Below are 8,685 nucleotides of genomic sequence, written 5' to 3'. Positions count from 1 at the left end.
TCCCTCGGGACCAGGTGCGGGTTGTGCGTTGTTGCCGGTGGTGCCGTGAGAGCTTCATGTCGGGAGGCGTTGAGGTCACCCGTCTGTTGCTGTTGACGGTTCCTCCGTCTCCGGTCAGGCGCCGCCTCGCAGGCCTCTCCACCGGGAGGCACCATTCACCCCTGTAACCAGTGAGCGTCCTGCGGGAAGACCCCTGGGAGCTCACTCTCCCAGCGCCCTGTGTCTCATCGCGGTTTTCCGCTCTAGTTTTAGCATCCATTTCCAGATTCTTGCTTGAAACGTTTACTACTGTGGTGGTTGCCAAACGGTGGATTTTTTCATGCTGGTTTTCCTCCTACAATTATTTGTTGGAATTCTAATGACATTCCAGAAAGATCCCATCTGTGAAAGAGAACATTTCTGGGCTGATCTCAACCCATAGCAACGAGATCCCTCTCCCTCCTTCACCCCAGGGCCCAGGGCTCCGGGAAGTGGCCGATCTGTCCACAGCTAACACAGTGGGAATACGCAGGGCGGTTGGAAGCGTCCCTAGGCCAACTTCCATTTGCGGTGACGAAATGTCCAATCCATCCTGAGACCCTTCTCTCGTCGGGCTTACCCTGTGCTCTTTCTCATACAGGCGTGGTCTCTGTCTCCCTTCCCTGACCACCCTCCCTGCACCCCACCCGTGCCCCTTAGAACCAGACTCTTAAAGCCGATGAGGCGAAACGTGTCTTCCAAACCTCAAAGACCACTCATTTCCAGTCGCTTTCGGGGGCCCGACTGGCAAGCGGCGGTCAGCTCCGCCAGCCCCACTCTCCAGGCTCCAAGGTCAGCGGCTCGAGGAGCCTCATCAGACTCGCTCCCTTGCTCTCCGCATCAGACATGGCAGCTGCTGACTCACCCTTCCTCCCTCTTGAAACGCCTTTTCAAGAGCAGACCCTGTAATGGACCTCCGCTGGTCTCCTGAAGTTCAAAGCCACGGGCAGGGTCCTTCGATCACTTCCCTCAGAAACTCCCGGCCTTCATGTTGAGAACAGCTCTTTCCCCGGTAAGATCACTCTCCCTCCACAGGTCTCAGGGGTCCTTAGATTATTCGAATAACTGGTCACACGTTTTCCAGGGGAGCCGACTCTCGCTTATCCCACGGGAGGGATCAGCCAGCCTGTGGGACCCCAGGAAAACCTCTCCTCCAGGTTCATGGACTGGGACTGTTCCCACGGAAACGCTGGATATTTTCATCTTACACTGTTCTGCCTCTCTCCACCAGAGAGGGGACTTTAAAGAACCACCCGCCAGTCCAAAACCCATAGCTTGGCCCCTGTTTCTTGGGGGAGGAAGACATGTATGACTCATAAATCTGGAACTGGGAACAGAAATGGCAGATTTGCTAAATAAAACTTTTACCCCAGGAACTTCTGGGGAATTAAGTTACTAGTTAGTACCAGAAATTACTCTCCTGGGGGAAACTCCAGTCTCTCAGGAGTAACCTTGCTTCTTGATGAGGAAACGTGGAGAGGGGGTATTTTCTCTCCCATTTCCTGGCCTCATCCTTGAATAAGACGAGGAACAGAAAGCCTCACCAGCAGTTTTTGGTGACTCTGGGAACGGAGGGCTTGTATTCCATGGAAACTCACAAGACAAAAAGCCTAGTTCTGGCTAAACCTGGGCACCGGAGCAGCAGGTCAGCAAACACTATTAATCAACACACTATCCCCAAACACCACCCCGTGAGTTCGTCCAAGGCCGTTCTGATGTGGACGCACAAGTACCTTGCAAAACCCACGGGTAAGTCCAGACATTGTAACAGCGGTCAGAAAAGGACGGGACTTGTAGGAATTAAGGGTTTGGTGGCCCTGTTTGGGGACGTTCAGTCATGGTCATTGGAGGACAGACCACCCGCGTGGAGACGGCAGGAGTCATCGCAAAATCAGTGTGCTTCCTTTCTCCGACAGACCCTTCCGGTCCTTGAATCACTGAGGTCTGACCGGTGGTGCCGCACTTCTGATGTGGTTTTGCATGCATGTGAGCACTAATTTGAGCACGAGCAGACTAAACTCCGAGGAACGTGTACCCCCTCCAGCTCACGTGTGCGTCCATCCTGCTGCTGCTCCCGAAGCCGCCGGGCCGGGCCAGGGAGTGGCCGATGATACACAGCGTGTGGGCCGTGAGAACACAGGCTGGGGCGCAAGCTTCCTTCACATTCGTGCTTCCCCCCCGACCGGCAGCCCCGGCCCGAGGAGTTCCGCGTCACTGTGTCACAGGAGGTGAAGGAGCCGGGGTGGCTGAGTCGTCTGCTCGCAGACGGAGGTAAAACCTTATCTCTAGTTGCTAAAGCAGGAGCAATTTGGAAATAAATCATCCCCTTTGTCCCTGTCGGGGCCATGACGGGGCCATGATATCAACCTCCAAAATAAAACCTACACAGTTAGAAAAAGGCATTCTTTCTTTCTGTGAGCTCTTTCCCCGGCCTTTTCTTCTCGAAGCTTCCTTGGGGGTGGAAGGAGGGTGGCCCCTTTGCTTTACAAACTTTTATGTGTCCTTCTGTGTGGTGAGTGTGCTGTCTGTGCCCGTGGCTGAAAACTATTGACAGGAAATGAAAGTGACGCCCAGGGGAAGTTCTTGAGGGAAAAGGGTATTGAAAGTAGCACTTGCTTCCCTGGGCAGAGTCCGCCTGGCCGTGGGGAAGTCAGGAGGTCAACACTTCACGACGAATCTCAAGGTTGTCAGACTCCCCAGCCTGAAATGTTGACTGAAAAGTGTGGTGTGTACATTTAAAGGTTATTTTCTTCATACGTCTTGGGTAGCAATGCTAATCTAGGTTCTTGACCAGCAACGGTGCTGGGAATAAGCCACAGGGACAGGCCAGCGTGAGCGAGAAGAAGTGTCACAGCATCATCGGAAAGTTCTGATGAAATATCAGGGTACTCTTGATGGTTCCCTTTTATCAAGGGCAGCTCCCAAGGAGGGAGGAGAGGTTCTCATGGACCAACCCAAGGCGGAAGCTCCCAACCTCGTGTTGAAAGTGCCCAAATCTCAGCGCTCTTCCTGTGAGCTCTGGGTCCAGGTTACATCTCCTCCTCACCACGGACCCATCCTGGTCGGAGAGAGGAGTCTTGCCGAAGGAAGCCCCAATTTTTCCCAGCACGTAGGCAGTAAGTCTGGGATCACGTGTCTTCACGATGACTCTGAGTCGCAGGCTGACAATTTTACCTTTGCCGCGTGGCCACACCCAAAGGGCAGGTCTGCCCCCAAGCCAGAGGCTGGCCTTCTGGAAGACATGCTTAACGTCACCGTCTCTCCCGTGAGCCACCAGGCGCCAGAATGAAGGGCAAAAGGGCTTCCGTTGAAAGTTCTGCAGGGCACTAGGTTGGTTGTGGGACCAGAAGACCTAAAGGTGGAAGTTCTACCAGAGGCGCCCAAACTTGTGGTGTCTCTGGGCCGCACTGGAAGAATTGTCTTGGGCCACACATTAAATACATTGTGACACATAATCATAAGAAAGTCTCATCATGTTTTAAGTACATCTACAGTTTTGTGTTGGGCTGCATTCACAGCCATCGTGGGCTGCGTGCGGCCCCCAGGCCACGGGCTGGACACCCCTGATGAGACCGTCCCCAGGAGGAGATCAGATATCCACTCACCCGTAGCCCTGATGATGGTTTTCTGTCACCGGCCCACAATCCAGACACACCTGTTCCCCACTCCACGCAGGCCGACATCGGTAACGTGCAGGGGTGGTTCACACAAGGTGCTTGCCCCTCCTCCGGAGAGTTCACTTCCGCATGATGGTGGCCGGCACCGCCCCCTCTACCAGCCCTTCCCCCTGGATGTCTTCCCCACCGCCATCACCTTCGTGAACCTCACGGACCTCCTCTTCCCGCAGGGCCAGACAACCGTCCCCGCCACCAACACACACCTGTCAGCAGTGAACGATGGGAGGACCCCCCACATCACTCCCAAGGTGACACGCTGGGGAGGCCAGCGGGGTGCCTGCTTGTGGAAAACCAGCTGGGCTTCACTTGCACAGGAGGACCTGGGTGTGGGAAGACTCTCCTGCCACCTGACAGATGTCCCTGCCTCCAGGGACCAGCTGCAGTTCTCACTGTTCCCATCAGACACCAACCCGATGGGTTGGACACGGGGCATCCAAGTGTGGCCTTTACTGTGGACTCGGTCAGTCCAGCCTGGCCGTTGCCAACAGAGCAGCTTATCACTGAGAGGACAGGGCCTTGGTGAGACGGAGCTTACTAACAGGACTCACAGTGACCCCAGATTTGAAGTGTCAGAGCCTCCTGTCCACGGAAGACTTGTACACAGAGTGGGCCCTGGCGCTGTGACAAAGACACACCCTGCTCACTCAGAGAGACCTTGACTGAGGGCTGTCACCACTGCACCCACATGCCAATTTATCGGGGACGGGCATGTTCAACAACTCCTTCACGTTCTTGCTCAGGGAGGACCGCGTGCAGGCGGTGGGGCCATCTCGTCTTCATATAGGGCCACCTGGCGCCCCACTTCTGCAAGCTCTTCCCCCCGAGGTTTCTCTGTCGGTCACTGCAGACAACCTTGTGACTTCAGCTCCCTCTCGGGAAGAGCCTGCGGTTTCCTCAGGACCATGGCACAGACGGAAACTCTGGGGACAGCGACCCAGACCCGACGGCAGCAAGCAGGTCCCTGGGGACGCCCCAGGGGTGGAGGCCCTACTCTGTATGGCAAGGCCTCTTCTACCAGGGCCCTCTGGCCACCAGCCGCCACCACAGCCAGCTCTGGGGCACCCACCCAGCCCAGGGACAGCTGTTACGCCTTGACAGTTGTCATGCCCTCGGCCGCTGTGACCTTCCTGCTGAGAGTGCCTATGGTGGCCTCGCATGTCTGCTGCCAGGCCAGCAGGTAGAAAAGGCAAAACCTCTCATTGAGCCCCAGACCAACCTGGAACCCACGAGGCCAAGTCCTAGGCCAGAGGGGAGCCTGCCTGTGTCCACTGTCACAGCAACGCCCCTTCTGCAGAGCCCCGCAGTGTCCCCGACAGCCATGCAGGTGGGTGGCCTCTGCTGTCACAGAGCCAGGGGGACAGCATTCCTTGGGAGACATGGCTGACTCTGGATCCTGCTACCGTCCAGCTCTGCCAACAGACCAACCCAACCCTGAAGCCCGGCCAGTACTGGGCAGGGCCCGAGTGTTCTTCCTTACTGATCACCTACTATGTGCCCCCGACTGGGTGGGTGCTGAGACACAAAAGCCAAGGGAAGCCTGGACCTGCCAGGCCTCAGTGCTCGGCCGTGGCCACACGGTTGGGTGTTGACGTGTTTGCTGGAACTTCGCCACACACGCATCTCAGGAGCTCTCCACCCTGAGCGCCAGCGTCCGCTTCTGGCCCTGACTCTGAGTGTGCGGAAGATGTGGCCGTGTTTGAACCCTCACCCAGCACTGCAGATGTGCCGGCCCCTGGGCCGCAGCAGGGCTGACGTGGGAGCTGGAGATGACGCGGGAGGGCGTTGCCTGTTTCTCCCTGAGGACTCGGACTCTCGGACTCTCTCCCTCTCTCTCTCTCTCAGTGAGCCAGCAACTGCTGCAGGCAGTACAAGAGGTTATTTATCAAGTCGGGGAGTGTGCTCTAGTGTCTTCCCATAACGTCTCTCCCTCTGTGGAGTCTCTAGCTGTGACCCACAAATGCAGAGAAGGCCCCGGGGCTCCAGAGAGCAGTATCATGTGGCCCCCCTCGGAAGGGGTTCGCCACCCGCGCTCCGTCTCACCAGTGGGCTCTGTCTCTTCTGGTGTGTTCGATCGAGACTATCATCTGAAGCCCCGAAGAATAGAAAAGCTTGTTAAGTGCTTTTGCGATGCCTCGGTTCGGGTTAACTAGATGATAAACTGGAATAATAATTTGTATTTGACTTGTCTACCCACGGCAGCCGTGGGCAGACCCAGTGTCGGTTCCGTGACCGTGAAATGAAGGGGTCATTATCATTAGGGATGTGCTGGTGGCCAGTCGCAAGCCACCTGCTGTGCGTGGTTCTGGCGGGGCGGGGGGGGGGGGGGGGGGGGACTGGTGAGCTTCTGCGCAGGGCGACAGGGTGGCCAGTTCAGGCTTTCAGGGCCACATATGGCTGTTTCTTTTCATTTTACTTTTTAACAACCTTTTAAAAGGTAAGAGTGAATGATTCTTGTTCCTGGATTGACCCACAGACTCTGCCAACGGTTGGTTCAGCTATGCTGTGAAAATGCTGAATTATTTTAACCAACAAGCAGCCCATGAGAGACATTCCGAGGCCGGGTCAACAGGTCAGCGGTGTCCCCAGGGACAGAAGCTCTTTTGTTCTCACCTGCCGGCCTTTCATCCTTCCTCTGGGTCCCTGTGATTGTAAGGCCGCTGCGGCTGTGGCTGCAGAGGCCCCAGCAACACAGTCACGTTCAAAGGCAGGGTCCCAGTGGGGGGAAGAGAAATGACAAAAGACTCTTAGCGCAGATTTCATTATTTATTATTATTATTATTATTATCATTGTTACTATTACTGTTAACCCTACAAGGGGAGGTCTCTCCCCAAACATCCCCCGTGTCTCGTCTGGAACTGAGGAGCATGCTGCCCACCCTGGGCCAGCCCCTGGCACAGGCAAAGGGGGTTCTCATGACTGACACCCCTCCCCAGGCGGGGAGAGGCCTCTGCCACGTCAGACTCCATTGGGTGAGTTCCCACATCATCAGGGAGGACACGGGGGTGTCAATTCAGCCACCAATAGGATCTCTGGAAATACTCTTCCAGTTTTGATATACTTGGGAAACAAAGATTTTGGGCTTTCAAATTGGCGTCTACTTTAATGTCTATGTTTCTTTTTTCGATGATTTTCCTAAGGCCGGTCGCCGCTGTTGGGGGTGGGGCATCATTGCCAAGGGGACGTGTGGCAATGTCTGGATAATTTTCTGGTCCTCACAGCTGCCTCTGTGGGCTCCTGGAGAGTACAGGCCAAGGAAGCTGACCGATACCCCACAGCGCCCAGGACACAACGAGGAACGGCCTGGCCCAGTGTGTCCGGAGGGCTGAGGCGGAGAAACCCCGGCTGAAGCCACAGGGGAGAGCCTGTGTGCATGCCCGGTGAAGGATCAATAAGCCCACTACCCAGTCTAGGCGAAGACTGAGTTCCAGAAGCAGAATGGAAGGATGAAAATTCCATACTGTGTTTGAGACGTGAATTGCCTAACGGTAAACATGAACATTTTCCAAAGAGGATGTATTAAAAAGCAAACCAAACTCCAGGCGACTCATGCCTTCACATTCCTTGCCTCAGGAAAAGAGTCGTGCCTCGTGTGAACAGGTGGAACACATGAGGAGGGAAAGATAATGCGGGAGCACATTTACAAAGGTAAAGGGGAGGTCAAAGTGTCCCCGAAAGTCTGAGCCTCTGATGTGTTCCATATGGACAAGGTCCCCTCAGCCCCGTTCTGCGCCTTGGGGTTGCTTTCCTCTCCAACCCAGTTTAAACTGCTCTTTATGAAACAGATTTCACATCCTCAGAATAAATGGGGGCAGAGCACCCTTGGGCCTAGAGACGACCACCCTGGCATAGATCCTCAGCTCTAGTACCCCGACGGCTGCTGTGGAAGGAAACCGCTCCGGTGCGTCTGGCTTCCTGAGTCATACGGAGCCCCTCTCGAGTGTTTCCGCCCTTGACCCCGTTAGGAAGGAGCAGGACTGAGAGTTGTAAGCCAAGGTTGGCTCGATCACTCTGCAACTTAGATGGACTCGTCCTGGGGCCTGGCCCACGCAGCTGGCCGCTAAGGGGGGACAGAGGGACAGAGTGGCAGCGTGGGCCGCAGCAGCACACAGGGAGAAGGCTGCGAGCCCCTCGCAGGTGCCCTTGTGGGTTTTGCTCTCCCTCGACTGGGCAAGGAGAAGGCCAGTCTTTGTGGGAAAGCTGGACATCCTGACCCCGTGACCTGTTGGCCTCTTTCTTGCTTCAGCCATAAGCTTCCCAGAGCTAGGATGACCAGCTTGGCCGCACACGAAAGTCTGGTGCCTCTCCTCTCTTCCCTGTTCGTGCTGCAGCTCCAGACCCACAAAATTGTAACAAGACAGACGCCAGTGCTTTACCACGATGGCGACATCGCTCGTGTGTGCCTGCTAGAGCAGGAGCGCCAGCATGAGACCCAGACTCCGCGCTCAGTCGCCGATGCGCACAGGGCTTGGACGGGCTTCTTCCAGAGGCTCTGGAGCAGCCTGCTGACTTGCAGACGGGCTCAGTCAAAAGGGAACACGGCCTACCCCCTGGCCTGGCTCCAGCAGAACGTGGACCACGTGTGTTGGCAACGCCCTGTTCAGTGTGGAAATTGAAGTTTTGGAAATTGAACATCAGTCTGAAATGGCGTCTCGCACGGGCAGAGCTGTACCTGCAGAGTCGCAACTCTTCCACAATGGCAGGTCACGGGAGGCGATGGCCCACGTCGGTGACAGTCCCTGAACTTGGGGATGGGGCTGCGCTCTGCACCGCCTGCATCTCTCAGAGCATGTCACTGCGTAAGTTCAGTCCTGGTGCAGGGGGAGAGGTGGCCACTGAGAGGCGTGCTCAGGGAGGGAGCCCTGGGCCAGGATGCTCAAGGACACCTCTGGCTGCTTCCCAGGGACTGTGCAGAGGCTGCAAACATTTATTAGGCGCCTACTGTATGTGAGACCCGGGGTACCAGACACTGCTCCCTCATACCGAAGCTGT

The 8,685-nt window shown here is 56.0% G+C and overlaps 1 pseudogene; it reads left to right on the top strand.

Moving 5' to 3' along the window:
• The first annotated feature begins 1,855 nt into the window (after nucleotides 1–1,855).
• LOC112315276 (chondroitin sulfate proteoglycan 4-like) lies at nucleotides 1,856–8,309 on the top strand (annotated as a pseudogene).
• Nucleotides 8,310–8,685: the final 376 nt, after the last annotated feature.

Source organism: Desmodus rotundus, chromosome 1 (genome assembly GCF_022682495.2).
Source record: "Desmodus rotundus isolate HL8 chromosome 1, HLdesRot8A.1, whole genome shotgun sequence".
Classification (NCBI taxonomy): Eukaryota; Metazoa; Chordata; class Mammalia; order Chiroptera; family Phyllostomidae; genus Desmodus; species Desmodus rotundus.
This window is presented reverse-complemented; position numbering and strand designations above follow the sequence as displayed.